Raw genomic sequence first — 15,745 nt, forward strand, 5'->3', positions numbered from 1 at the left:
TATTGTTGTTGAAACCTTGTTGAGGTCTCTGTTGATCCTTCCATGAGAGATTTGGATGATTTCTCCATGAAGGATTATAGGTGTTTCCATAGGGTTCTCCCATGTAATTCACCTCTTCCATTGATGGGTTCTCAGGATCATAAGCTTCTTCTTCAGATGAAGCGTCCTTAGTACTGCCTGGTGTAGCTTGCATTCCAGAAAGACTTTGAGAAATTATATTGACTTGCTGAGTCAATATTTTGTTCTGAGCCAATATGGCATTCAGAGTATCAATCTCAAGAACTCCTTTCTTCTGATTCGTCCCATTGTTCACAGGATTCCTTTCAGAAGTGTACATAAATTGGTTATTTACAACCATTTCAATGAGTTCTTGAGCTTCTGCAGGCGTCTTCTTCAGATGAAGAGATCCTCCAGCAGAGCTGTCCAATGACATCTTGGACAGTTCAGACAGACCATCATAAAAGATACCTATGATGCTCCATTCAGAAAGCATGTCAGAAGGACACTTTCTGATCAATTGTTTGTATCTTTCCCAAGCTTCATAGAGGGATTCACCTTCCTTCTGTCTAAAGGTTTGGACTTTCACTCTAAGCTTACTCAATTTTTGAGGTGGAAAGAACTTTGCCAAGAAGGCATTGACTAGCTTTTCCCAAGAGTTCAGGCTTTCTTTAGGTTGTGAGTCCAACCATATCCTAGCTCTGTCTCTTACAGTAAAAGGGAATAGCATAAGTCTGTAGACCTTAGGGACAACCCCATTGGTCTCGACAGTATCACAGATTTGCAAGAATTCAGCTAAAAACTGATGAGGATCTTCCAGTGGAAGTCCATGGAACTTGCAATTCTGTTGTATTAGAGAAACTAATTGAGGCTTAAGCTCAAAGTTGTTTGCTCCAATGGCAGGGATAGATATGCTTCTCCCATAGAAGTCGGGAGTAGGTGCAGTAAAGTTACCCAGCACCTTCTTTGCATTGTTGGCATTGTTGTTATTTTCGGCTGCCATGTCTTCTTCTTGTTTGAAGATTTCTGTTAGGTCCTCTACAGAGAGTAGTGCTTTAGCTTCTCTTAGCTTTCACTTCAAGGTCCTTTCAGGTTCAGGGTCAACCTCAACAAGAATGCTTTTGTCTTTGCTCTTGCTCATATGAAAGAGAAGAGAACAAGAAAATATGGAATCCTCTATGTCACAGTATAGAGATTCCTTGAGATGTCAGAGGAAAAGAAGAATAGAAGGAGGAGGTAGAAGAAGAAGAATTCGAACTTATCAAGAGAGATAGAGTTCGAATTGTTGATAGTGGAGGAGTGTTAGTCCTTAAATAGAAGGATGTGAGAAGATGGGAAGAATTTTCGAAAATAAGTTAAAAGATTTTGAAGAAATTTTGAAAAATTGAAGAATGATTTTCGAAAATTAAAGTTGGGAAAGAAATAAAGTGATTTTTGAAAAAGATTTTGAAATTAGAAATCGAAAAGATTGAAAATTATTTGGAAAAAGATGTGATTAAGAAGATATGATTGAAGAGTTATGGTTTTAAAAAGATATGATTGAAAAGATATGATTGAGAAACAATTTAAAAAGATTTGATTTTTAAAATTAATGACTTGGCTAACAAGAAATTTAAAGGATATGATTCAAACATTAAACCTTTCTTAACAGAAAAGGCAACATACTTGAAATGTTGAATCAAATCATTAATTGTAGGCAAGTATTTTTGAGAATGGAAAGAAATTGATTTTGAAAATATATGATTGAAAAGATATGGTTTGAAAAAGATTTGATTTTGAAAAATTAAAAAAATTTGAATTAAAAACAAAATCTTCCCTATTGTATCATCCTGGCGTTAAACGCCCAGAATGGTATCCATTCTGGCATTTAACGCCCAAAATGCTACCCTTTTGGGCGTTAAACGCCCAGCCAGGTACCCTGGCTGGCATTTAAACGCCAGTTTTCCTTCTTCACTGGGTGTTTTGAACGCCCAGCTTTTTCTGTGTAATTCCTCTGCTGCATGTTCTGAATCTTCAATTCTCTGTATTATTGACTTGAAAAGACACAAAATAAAATTTTTTTTTGAATTTTTAATGATGAGGAATAATCAAAATGCAACTAAGATCAAATAAACAATGCATGCAAGACACCAAACTTAGAAGTTTGTATACTATTGACACTAACAAATTGAGAATGCATATGAGAAACAACAAAACACTCAAGACAAGAGAATTTAAAGATCAGAGCAAGGAAATCATCAAGAAAAACTTGAAGATCAATGAAGAACATAATGCATGTAATTTTCGAAAATTAGAAGAATAAAGACATGCAATTGACACCAAACTTAAAATTAGACACTAGACTCAAACAAGAAACATAAAAATATTTTTGATTTTAAGATTTTATAAAAAAATTTTGTGCTTTTTCGAAAATTAAGTGGAAAAGAAAAACAAGGGTTCAAAATTCTTAATGAGAATTCCAGGAATCATTGCAATGCTAGTCTAAGACTCCGGTCCAGGAATTAGACATGGCTTCACAGCCAGCCAAGCTTTCAGTGAAAGCTTCGGTCCAAAACACTAGACATGGCCAATGGCTAGCCAAGCTTTAGCAAATCATTGCTCACAACAGCAAAATTGATAGAAATCAACAAGCTCTTGTGATGATAAGTTGAAACCTCGGTCCAAAAGATTAGACATGGCTTCACAGCCAGCCATACTTCAACAAATCATCATGAAACTCTAGAATCAATTCTTAAAAACTCTGAAGAATAAAATAGAAATATTTTTTTTGTATTTTTGAAAAATTTTTGAAAAGTAAAAAGAGTAAACATAAAATAAAATTACCAAATCTAAGCAACAAGATGAACCATCAATTGTCCAAACTCAAACAATCCCCGGCAACGGCGCCAAAAACTTGGTGCACGAAATTGTGATCATCAATGGCGCCATCAACATGGTACGCTCAATTGCAATCTCAACTCTTTATCACAACTTCGCACAACTAACCAGCAAGTGCACTAGGTCATCCAAGTAATAAACCTTACGCGAGTAAGGGTCGATCCCACGGAGATTGTTGGTATGAAGCAAGCTATGGTCATCTTGTAAATCTCAGTCAGGCGGATTCAAATGGTTATGGAGGATTGATAATTAAAAGATGAATAAAACATAAAATAAAGATAGAGACACTTATGTAATTCACTGGTGAGAATTTCAGATAAGAGTATGAAGATGCTTTGTCCCTTTCGTTTCTCTGCTTTCCTACTGTCTTCATCCAATCCTTCTTACTCCTTTCCATGGCAAGCTGTATGTTGGGCATCACCGTTGTCAATGGCTACAGTCCCGTCCTCTCAGTGAAAATGTTCAACGCGCTTTGTCATAGCACGGCTATTCATCTGTCGATTCTCGATCATGTCGAAATAGAATCCAGTGATTCTTTTGCGTCTGTCACTAATGTCCCACAATCGCGAGTTTGAAGCTCATCACAGTCATTCAATCCCTGAATCCTACTCAGAATACCACAAACAAGGTTTAAACCTTCCGGATTCTCAAGAATGGCCGCCAATGGATTCTAGCTTATACCACGAAGATTCTGATTAAGGAATCCAAGAGATATCCACTCAATCTAAGGTAGAACGGATGTGGTTGTCAAGCACACGTTCATAGCTGAGAATGATGATGAGTGTCACGGATCATCACATTCATCAAGTTGAGAAACAAGTGATATCTTAGAACAAGAATAAGCTGAATTGAATAGAAGAACAATAGTAATTGCATTAATACTCGAGGTACAGCAGAGCTCCACACCTTACTCTATGGTGTGTAGAAACTCTACCGTTGAAAATACATAAGAACAAGGTCTAGGCATGGCCGAGTGGCCAGCCTCCCAAAGAGGGTTCAATCATAAAAACATGATCAAAAGATGATCCGAAGATTGAAAGATTCCTAAATACAATAGCAAAAGGTCCTATTTATAGAGAACTAGTAGCCTAGGGTTTATAGAAATGAGTAAATGACGTAAAAATCCACTTCCGGGCCCACTTGGTGTGTGCTTGGGCTGAGCATTGAAGCTTCCATGTGTAGAGACTTTTCTTGGAGTTAAACGCCAGCTTTTGTGCCAGTTTGGGCGTTTAACTCCCACTTTTGTGCCAGTTCCGGCGTTTAACGCCGGGAATTCTGAAGCTGACTTGGAACGCCTGTTTGGGCCATCAAATCTCGGACAAAGTATGGACTATTATATATTTCTGGAAAGCCCTGGATGTCTACTTTCCAACTCAATTAAGAGCGCCCCAATTGGGCTTCTGTAGCTCCAAAAAATTTACTTTGAGTGCAGGGAGATCAGAATCCAACAACATCTGCAGTCCTTTTCAGCCTCTGAATCAGATTTTTGCTCAGGTCCCTCAATTTCAGCCAGAAAATACCTGAAATCACAGAAAAACACACAAACTCATAGTAAAGTCTAGAAAAGTGAATTTTAAATAAAAACTAACTAAAACATACTAAAAGCATACTAAAAACAATGCCAAAAAGCGTATAAATTATCCGCTCATCAATTGGCATAGAACTCCATGATGAGATTTGAATTTATCTTTGTTTTTGGGTTTGTGAGCTTTTGCCAACCCCTCTATTCAATCTTCTCTCTAATCTGTGGGCACTCATCATTGTTGAACTGGAATGTCAATTCTGGTAATATTTTCTTATGTTTTATCCGTTCAAATTGGAGCTCATGGAAGGCGGTCTTGAATTTCCCTTCATCGAAAGGAATGCTCTCCACCGGTTCCTTTCCCTTTTGCCTCTTGGAGCTTGATGATGCCATGAGTAGGAATTGGTAATGTGAAGGTGTTGAGAAGTATGGGTTGATGGTGGAAACTGGCCGGGTTAAGATAGGGTGTAGCTTAGAGATTTGTGTTAACGTGTTGAGGGCAGAGGTGTTGGGTGTGTGTTCCGAAAGAAAGAGGAGAGATAGATTGAAAGGATATTTGCATATGGAAGGGTTTAGAATGGGGGTTCGTTATATAGGAGGATGATGAGATTGAAGGGTGTGGATTGATAGAAAAATCCAATGGTGGACGGTTGGGGTTTGGCATTGGATGGGCACAAGGATCACCACTTTTATGGATTGATTGGTTCGGTCTCCAAGGCCATCCTGCTCCCAATGTTGCATGGCAACACTTCCCAAGGTACTCCCCTTGAAGACAAGTGTGTAGTTCTTTTGGTGAAGTGGCCGAACCACCCCCCTTGGGTTATCCCATCAGTTCCCTCTAACATTTCCTTCGATTTCCTTGCAAGACAAAAGAAAAGAGAGATTAGTTTGAATTGTGGCGGAAAAATAGGGATGGGAGGCTAGCTACTCTTTTTTTATTTCTGCTTTTGTTTAACTAAGTGCCCTTCATGAATGCACACCAACCGACTAACTAAGTGCTCATGCATGCAACGTTGGTGACACCAAACTTAGTTTGTGATCATGTGGTGTAAAAAAAATTTGATGAAGGGCCTAAGACTGACATGATATAAATTGTGTATGTGCCATCTTAGTGTGCCCTGAACACCAAACTTGTTGTTCACTATATGCTGCATATAAAGATTCTTCTAAGTGCTTGTCGAAGTTGATTTAGAATTCATGAACTTGCTTTATTAAATACTATTAAAGATTTAAAGGAAAGGATATAAAACATGGGTTGCCTCCCATGAAGCACTTCTTTAGCGTCATTAGCTTGACGTTTGGCCTTTGTCAGGGTGGTTGGTAATGCTTCAAATCTTCCCCTCTTGCAGTGAGTCTGTCTCCATTGGCATTATTAAGAAGCTCCACATGTTCTAAGGAAAAAATTTTGCTGATGGTGTACACTTGAGGTAGCTGAGATGGGATGGTGGGGAGATGAGGTGGGATAGGTGAAAAATAAGTAGAGATCACTTCATCTCCTGGAGAGAAATTCTCTGTAGGGATCTTCTTGTTCCCCATCCCCCTTGGGGCCTTTTTCCTTGTTTCCCTTGATGTTACCTTGCTCCCTGTGGTTCCTTTTTCCAGGAGGATTTTATTGCTAATTTCATATGACTTTGGTGGGTCTAGCTCCTCTTGGATTACACTTGGCTGTTGTTCCTTCTGATCCCATTGCTTGTCACCCAGAGGGATTCTCAGGTGTATTGTTTGTGCTTCCGTGCTTGTATCTTCCATCAGTGCCTTATATTGCTCTTTCCTTGATTCTTTGTTTTCTTGATCTGCTTCTTGTGAGGGTTTAAAGACATTGAAGGTGAGTTGTTCATCATGTATCCTCAATATTAGCTCTACTCACTCCACATCTATAAGTGCCCTGGCTGTGGCTAAGAATGGTCTCCCTAGGATGATGGGATGGATGTGATTTTCTTCCATCTCCAAGATAACAAAGTCTGTGGGAAGGAAGTAGTTTCCCACCTTCACTAACATATTTTCAACCACTCCTATTGCCTGTTTTTGAGTTTTGTCAGCCAATTTGATGATTACGTCCGTGGGTGTTAGCTCATTGATTTGAAGCTTTTTCATGAGGGATAGAGGCATTAAGTTGATGCTTGCTCCCAGGTCACAGAGTCCCTTATCAATCATTGTTTCTCCTATAGCACAGGGGATGTGAAAACTCCCTGGGTCCTTCCTTTTTGTAGGTGGCTCTGTTTGAATGAGAGCACTACACTCCTTATTCATCACTATTGTTTGCCCACCCTTCAGTGAATTGTTTTTGGTTAGCAGCTCCTTTATGTACTTGATGTATGAGGGCATTTGCTGGAGAGCTTTAATGAACGGTATGTTTACATGAAGAGATGCAAACATGTCGAAGAACCTTGAATACACTCTCCTTGCCACACCACCCTTGAGCCTTTGGGGAAAAGGTGCATATAGGTTTAGAGTCTCCCCTTTTTTTAGCTCCTTCTTGTGTGTGGGATTGGGTGCTTGATTACTTTCTTCATGCTTTTTCTTTGGATTGTCTTTGAAGTGTTCTGTTTGTGTGTTTACTTCTTCCACACTCCACTCGTCACTTATAGTGATCATCTTGCATTCTTCCCGTCTTACTTTCTTTGTTTTTCCTCTTGGGTTCTTCTCTGTGTCACTTGAGAAACTATCAGTAGGCTTGGGAAACTGTTGAGATAGATATCCCACTTGGGACTCCAGCCTCTTGATGGTGTCTCTCTGGTTTTTTATATTGGCTTGCACTTCATCCTTGAACACTCTGTTGTCTTGGACTTCCTTACATATACCTTCCAGTAGAGTCTCAATTCTAGAGAGTCTATCTTCCGTTGGTGATGGTGGGTTGAGGTTAGAAGGTTGAGAGTGGTCATGTTGGTTTTGGTATGGATGTTGAGAAGGGTGGTTAGGTGGGTGTTGATATGATCTCTGTGAAGGATATTGGTGAGTTGCATTGTTATTGGGATTGTGGTTGTGGCATCTCTGGTCTTGGCCTTGGTCTTGTTGATTTTTCCACCCAAAATTAGGTTGATTTCTCTAACCAGAATTATAAGTTTTGGAGTATGGATCATGGGTCTGCCTGGGTGAGTTCCCAACATAGTTGGCTTGTTCCCAGTCGCCTTTTTCTCCTGTATTCACTCCTTCTTGAGCTGGTGATGAAGTGATGACTGCTGCAACTTGGTTCTCTTCCATCTTCTTGGTAAGATAAGCTAACTGCTTGGTGATCATCTTATTTTGAGCCAGTAATGCATCCATATGGTTCAGCTCCATCACCCCTCAAGTGTTACTCCTTTCAGAAGCATAGAAGTAGTCATTCTCATCTACAGTCTCAATGACGTCTATGGCTTCTTCAATGGTTTTCTTCTTGTTTAGAGATCCCTCTGATGAATGGTCTACGGCCTTCTTTGATTCATAAGAGAGACCTTCATAGAAAATGTGTAGTTGAACCCATTCATTGAACATGTCTAGTGGGTACCTTCTTGTTAAGTCCTTAAACCTCTCACATGCCTCATAGAGAGTTTCACCATCTTATTTCCTGAAGGTTTGTACCTCAGCTCTCAACCTGTTGATTCTTTGAGGAGGATAAAATCTCGCCAAAAATTTGTTCACCACATCTTCCCAATTTGTTAAACTCTTTTTCGGAAAGATTCCAGCCATTTAGATGCTTTATCCCTGAGTGAAAAAGGGAACAAAAGCAGTCTATAGACATCCAGATGAACACCATTAGACTTCACAGTGTCACATATCCTCAGGAAGGTGGTTAGATGTTGATTGGGGTCTTCTTGGGTACTTCCTCCGAATGAACAGTTGTTCTAAACAAGGGTGGTGAGCTGGGGTTTTAATTCAAAGTTATTGGCATGTATGGTTGGCTTTTGGATACTACTTTCACAATTTCCTGGGTTCGGATTGATGTATGAGCCTAGAATTCTTCTCTCTTGCCCAGCATGATTCACAGGGCCGTCTCTGGCATGGTTGTGAGCTTCTCTTTCATGGTTGTTTTCCAGGTTCTCCTTCATGTTTGTTTCAAAGTACTCTTCCTCTTCCTCAGCACCAACAACTCTTTTCCCTCTTGCTTCCCTCCTTAATCTAAGGAAGGTCCTCTAAGGTTCAAAATCAAAGGAATTTGAAGCTCCGCTTCTTCTCCTTGTCATACAACTAACAAAGCACACAGCAAGAAAGAAAATGAAAAAATTATTCTGTGAGAGTGGCTGTTAGTGTGAGTGGTGCAATTTATCAATCAGTTAGTGGATTAGTGAGCAAAATTGTAAATAACAACAAAAGAAAAGAAAACGTAGAGGGGAAATGGGGGAAAGGACGAAAATAACTGATATTGAAGGTAAATGACTAGGTAAAATAAATAAGTAAAAGAAAAATACTCAATTTAGTGATCTTCCAACTTAATCATTGTTGATACAAAATCAATCCCCGGCAACGGCGCCATAAACTTGATGCGCAGAAACTTGTCTCTTAACAAATCTCCCTTCGGTAAGTATACCGAGTTGTCGTCAAGTAAAAACTAACAATAGAGTGAGGTCGAATACCACAGGGATTGATTGGTCGAGCAACTTTAATTGGAGGAACGATCTAGTTGAGCTAAGCCAAAATTGAGATGAGAATTGCAGAAAGTTAAATGGCGGGAAAGTAAATTGCAGAAAGTAAATTGCAGAATCTTAAATGAGGATTTGGGGAAATGAACATAAAAATAAATGGCAGAAAGTAAAGAGAATGGGTAAGATCAAAAATGGGGATTCATTGGGCTTAGGAGATGTTGCATTCTCTGGATCAAGTTCATTCTCATCTCTTCCTCAATCAATGCATTCATTGATCTCCTTGGAAATCTTAGATGATTGGATCCCAATTCCTTGGCAACCCAATCTCGCTAAGCTTGAACAATTGCCCAATTCCTTGATTTAATTGCTCATGGGAAGAGATGAAGTATGGTCACTGATTATAGCACATGTATTTCCAAATCAAAGTGTTGGGAGGATTATATGTCACTATATCCGTCCAAACCCCAATTTGGTCCAACATGAGAAAGGATTTCTAGCATGATCTCCTCATCCCTTTTCCAAGGCTCAGAGGAGATCCAATTATGGAGAGTTTCTTTTCTAAGACAACAAACCAATTGATCTAAGATCGAAAGCTTTCTAGTAAATCAAGAGAAAAGAAAGAAGAAGAAGAATGAAAACTATAATTGATACATCAAATTACAACAGAGCTCTCTAACCCAATGAAAAGGGGTTTAGTTGTTCATAGCTCTGGAAAAGGAAGATGATAGAGAAGAGTACATTCTAAAGTAAACTAGAATTTACAGGAAAAGTAAATATACAGAGTGTAGTTCTCCAAAAATGCCAAGCTTCTCTCTAGTTCAAAACTACTCTTATATATACTACTCTTCTTGATCTTCTAGTCAGCTCTCCAAGTCTTGGATATGGGTCTTTGATCTTGAGTTGAAGCAGTTACATTCTTCAGTGGGCTCAGCATTGCTTGCAGAAAAAGTGTGAGTCAAGCATGGATGGACGTTTGTTAGGACGTTAGTGGTGTTAACATTAAGTAAAAATGTGGGTTCGAGAACGTTAGTGACGATCACCTTTTTCACTAACGCTCCAAACCATATTGATCCACGTTAACTTCAACGTTAGTGGCACTAACGTGACAACAAATGTTGCCTCTTAGTTTTTCGCAAACGTTATTGGCATTCACCTTTACCAATAACGTTACCTCTTAGTCCTTCGCAAATGTTATTGGCATTCACCTTTACCAATAACATTGCTCTTTGCTTCTTTTCCCCATGTTAGTGATCCACGTTAATGTAAATAATGTGGCCCTTAACGTGGGCATGCCCAAGCTTCGAGAGCTTTAGTGACACTTACCTTTCTCACTAACGCTTCAAACGCCCCTTCTTCCCATGTTAGTGCCTCACGTTAATTGCATTGACGTGACCATTAACGTGGTGGTGATTGCCATCTCCAACGTTAGTGACAAAGGTGAGTGTCACTAACGTTGGCCTATCATTCCTTGCTCCACGTTACCCTTCACGTTAGTGGTCTTAACGTGACCACTAACGTGGGCAATATTGGCTTAGTCCAACGTTAGTGACAAAGGTGAGTGTCACTAACGTTGGCGATTGCTTTCTCCTCCCACATTAGAGTTCACATTAATTGGCTTAACGTGACTCTTAACGTGGCTAAGTGTGCCCTTTTAGAACGTTAGTGGTATTCACTTTTACCACTAACGTTGGAGCTCCCCTTTTCCTCCACGTTAGCTACCACGTTAATGTAATTAACGTGGCAACTAACGTGGGCTATGATGGCTTCGAAGGTATTATTGGCGATCACTTTTTCCATTAACGCTGCAAGCTTATTCCCATTGCACATTAGTGGTCACATTAATTAGATTAGCGTGGCTCTTTCTTGCTTTCTTTGTCCTGAAATCAAGCAAATAAAGTGTATCAAAGCTCTGTTCCAAGTTATGAGATCATGCATTATCCATTTTATCATTCAATTCCTGCCTAATTCTCATGAAATCATGTAAAGTTCACAATGTTTGCTGGAATCAAGATGTAAGTGTATATCTACCCAAAACTTGCTTATTTACTAAGAAATTGCATGAAACTACCCTAAAATAGTAAAGAAAAGGTCAGTGAAACTGGCCAAGATGCCTTGGCATCAGTGTCTATAGAGAGAGCTGTGATAATCTACAGCATCATAAAAGGAGAAAATGTGATTGAGGGAGAAATGATTGCAAGCAACATTCAGATGGTGCTAACAAGCACCAAGGACAGCACAAGGTTGGCCTTTCCAAGCATTAACCAGCGATTATGTGATAAAGCTGGAGTGGAAACTGTTATAGATGAGGTAGTGCTAGAGCAAGACAAACCAATAACTGCCAAGAAGATGGAAAAGGTGGTGGCTGTCACTCCACTACAAAGAGATAGGGAGCATAGAGCTCATATGCAAGCACCCCAATTTCCACCACAACATGAAGAGGCATATATTCATCCACTAATACCACAAGTTCAAGCATAATTTTCTGAAGGGTTCAATTAGGGGGAGATGCAGGGGAACATCCACCACATGCAAGGAGATATCACTCAACTTATGGAGCAATAGAAGCAATGGGAACAAATGCAAGAGAGCATCCAACAGCTTTAAGGAAATGTGGAGCAAATTAAAGAGCAGCAAGGGCAATTCCATTGGGGAGAAATGCAAGGAAGCCTCAATAAAATTCTGGAGCAACAAATGGTTCAACAGAGGAATCTTGCTGAGTTTAGGTCCTTTTATGAGGCTAGGACCACATCAAGAAGGCAATATGATATAAACACACAAGCGAAGCTGAATCACTTGTGTAATATGGTAGCCACCCTGAACCCCAACTATCCAACATTCATGCAAGGAATGGAAGAGCTTAGTGCCAGGAAAGAAGAGATTTTGGTCAAGCACAGGAGGATGAGAGGACCTTCATGAGGAGGCTAGGCTTTTGGAAGCCAAAGGACACCCAAGCACAAGAAGGAACCTCTACAAAGAAGAATGGTGATGACTCTTCCAATAAAAAGGATAAGGGGAAGGGGCCAATGCATCGATCAAATGAGAAGCATCATGACAAGCAAAGGTTGTTGAGTCCCATGTTGAAATCTATTTTTTGAATTTACTGCTTAGTGGTTGTTTTGATATGTTAGCTGTTTGTTTCTTTTAGAGTCCTTCTATGAGTCCTTAGGTTTCAGTTTATATTTTGAGAAAGAAAATGTTAATTGTTAAGCTTTGCAATATCAATAAAATTAGTTTGTTTCTACAAGGAGTCAATGATGAGTTGTTACAAAACAAGGGTAAGAGACTAAGACCCAAGTAAGTTGAATTCAAAATAAGAGATGAGAAACAAGTATAAAACCATGAATTAAAGTTTGGGAAGTGAGTAATCCATAATGAAACAACTAGACATAGAGGACATAATAAGTGGATGCTACAGATGACCCTTGAATATCAATAGAGCCAAGAAGTAGTAAGCAAGACCCAAGGCTCTGAGCATCAACTACTAGGAAGAAGAGAAAGAAACAAACAGCTCAAAGAGCTAACATCCTAGTAGATGCTTATGGTGAAGATGTGTCAAGAAGAGAGACCTGAACAAGTAAATTCTTAGGGGTGTCTCAACACCTAGTACACTAAAACCATCAGGCACCACGGACGACGAAGTGAAGACGACAAATGCATAAGTTATAGGCGCAACAAAGAAACACCAAAGGAGAAGAAACCCAATTGTTAAGAAGACCGTGAATCTGGATGCAATGCTGATGTCTCAGGTTGCAGCTAAAGTCAAGGCCAGCGGGAGCAAGAACGTCAGCAGCACAAAGAGTGGTCGCCAACGGCAACCCTTGAAAGTGAAATGCTGCTTTTTTGTTTGTTCTAGTGTATACAACATTCTGAGGTTGTATTATGTTGACTCTGGTGTAATTATAATATTTATTTCTTCTATTGCAGAGGAAGCTTAAGTATAACACTGACGATGAGTCACTGGGAACTTTTCCGGGTTATCACTCCGAGGACCATTCTCCATGAGGCTGGCTCAATGGAAGTCGATGGATTATGGGGACTTACCGGAGGTAAGTAAACAGCTGAGCAAAATGTATTATGCTTGGTTTTGTGTGTGATGTGTAAGACAGCGGATTTAAAAAAAAATAAATAAGAAATTTTTTTATAATTTATTATATTTAATTGAGATTATATTTTTAAGAGATTTTATATATAAATTAAGCAATTTCTTAGTTATGATTTAAAGTTTTAGTAATTGAATGATAATAAGGATTTTTATATGTTTTAATTTGAATAATTAGATTTTTAGCTGTATTTTATAATTAAAAGAAAATTAGTTTGATTATCTCCAAATATTGAATTAGAGTATTGAGTTGAAAATAATTTGAAAATTAATGATTAAATGATAATTTTAGATATTATTATTGGATTCAAAATTAGTTTTCATTTACTCTATTACCCTTTAATTTTATTAAAATTACTAAATTACCCAAAATTTCCAATTTCATACATAAAACCCTAAACCCCAAATTGAAACACTAACCCTTTATAACCTAACCCTAACCGCCACTGTTTCCCTTTCTTACCAAACCCAGCAGTAGCCTCAGAAATTTTCATAGAAAGAGAGAGTGTGAGAAAGTTGCGGGAGAAGAAGGAAGGGAGGAGTAGGCTCCGTTGCGCCTCCACCGGTCATCGTCGCACCACCGTTGCCGCATGCTGCTGCCACTGTCGAGGTTGTTGTTGCCATCGTGTTATGCTCCAGCCGTCGCCTAGGGCTGACGTAGCCATCGCCGTCGCACGTAGAGGCCAGGGGAAAGGGAAGAGGTGCGAACAGCCAGGGAGAAGGGGAGAAGAACGCCGCTATTCTGCCGTTCTTCGTCACGGCTGAAGCTCGCCGTCATAGTGGCTTGGGCGGTCACCAGAGGGAGCCGCTGACCCCCCCATGCCACTGATGAGCGGATAATTTATATGCTTTTTGGCATTGTTTTTAGGTAGTTTTTAGTATGTTTTAGTTACTTTTTATTATATTTTTATTAGTTTTTATGCAAAAAATACATTTCTGGACTTTGCTATGAGTTTGTGTATTTTTCTGTAATTTCAGGTATTTTCTGGCTGAAATCGAGGGACCTGAGCAAAAGTCTGATTCAGAGGCTCAGAAAGGACTGCAGATGCTGTTGGATTCTGACCCTCCTACACTCGAAGTGGATTTTCTAGAGCTACAGAAGCCCAATTGGCACGCTCTCAATTGCGTTGGAAAGTAGACATCTTGGCCTTATAATAGTTCATACTTTTCCCGAGATTTGATGGCCCAAACTGACTTTCAAACGCCCACCAGAGACCCTTTTCTGGCGTAAAACGCCGGAACTAGCACAAGAGCTGGAGTTAAATGCCCAAACTGGCATCCAAGCTGGTGTTTAACTCCAGAAAAGGCCTATGCACGTGTAAAGCTCAATGCTTAGCCTAAGCACACACCAAGTGGGCCCAGAAAGTGGATTTCTGCACAATCTGCACTTAGTTACTTATTTTCTGTAATCCCTAGTAACTAGTTTAGTATAAATAGCACTTTTTACTATTGTATTTCATCTTTGGATTTTTTTTCGATCTTTTGATCAACTTAATGCTTGGATGGCCTCACAGCCATGCCTAGGCTATTTTCTCTTATGTATTTTCCAACGGTGGAGTTTCTACACATCATAGATTAAGGTGCGGAGCTCTGCTGTTCTTCATGAATTAATGCAAGTACTATTGTTTCTCTTTCAATTCACACTTACTTCTTCTCCAAGATATACTCTCGTACTTAATTCAGTTAAGTCAGAATGAAGGGGTGATCCGTGACAATTACCCACTATCTTCGTTACTTGCTTAGCCAAGATCTGTGTGCCTGACAACCACAAGCGGTCTACATGATGTTCAACGTAGTCATTAAACGACAGCCGAAGTATAGTCTCTTGGGTCTCTGATCCACGGACCGAGTCTGTGAGGTTAGAACCTTCGTGGTATCGGCTAGAACCAATTGGCAGCATTCTTGAGATCCGAAAAGTCTAAACCTTGTATGTGGTATTCCGAGTAGGATCTGGGATGGGATGACTGTGACGAGCTTCAAACTCACGAATGTTGGGCACAGTGACAGTGTGTAAAAGGATAGAGAGATCCTATTCCGACACAAGTGAGAACCGACAGATGATTAGCCGTGCAGTAGCTGTGCCTGGTATTTTTCATCTGAGACGAGAAATCCGACAGTTGATTAGCTGTACAGAAACTGTAGCTGGACCATTTTCACTGAGAGGACGGATGGTAGCCATTGACAACGGTGATCCACCAACATACAGCTTGCCATGGAAGGGAGCACGCATGATTGGATGAAAACAATAGGAAAGTAGAGGTTCAGAAGCAACAAAGCATCTCCAACGCTTATCTGAAATTTCCACCAATGAATTACATAAGTATCTTTATTTTAATTTGCATTTTATTTATCTTTCAATTATCAAAACTCATAACCAATTGAATTCGCCTGACTAAGATTTACAGGATGACCATAGCTTGCTTCAAGCCGGCAATCTCTGTGGGATCGACCCTTACTCGCGTAAGGTTTTAGTACTTGGACGACCCAGTGCACTTGCTGGTTAGTTGTACCAGAGTTGTGAAAAGTGTGATCACAATTCCGTGCACCAGCCACCAATACTAAGGAGCTCAAGGAGAGAGAAAACGCAATTAGGGGTCCGCTGCTACTGCCGCCGTGGTTGTTGTCGCCGTGCATGGCCGCCGGAAGCGGCGTTTACATCGTCGGAGTTTGCTGCTGGTGCTGCGGCTACTC

General features: G+C 39.8%; 1 non-coding gene across 1 annotated transcript; it reads left to right on the plus strand.

Moving 5' to 3' along the window:
• Positions 1–487: 487 nt before the first annotated feature.
• On the plus strand, positions 488–595 carry LOC130971441 (small nucleolar RNA R71). Its single transcript, XR_009082661.1, has one exon. It is a non-coding gene; the product is annotated as a small nucleolar RNA R71 (small nucleolar RNA).
• The last annotated feature ends 15,150 nt before the right edge of the window (positions 596–15,745 follow it).

Source organism: Arachis stenosperma, chromosome 3 (assembly GCF_014773155.1).
Source record: "Arachis stenosperma cultivar V10309 chromosome 3, arast.V10309.gnm1.PFL2, whole genome shotgun sequence".
In the NCBI taxonomy this organism is placed as follows: Eukaryota; Viridiplantae; Streptophyta; class Magnoliopsida; order Fabales; family Fabaceae; genus Arachis; species Arachis stenosperma.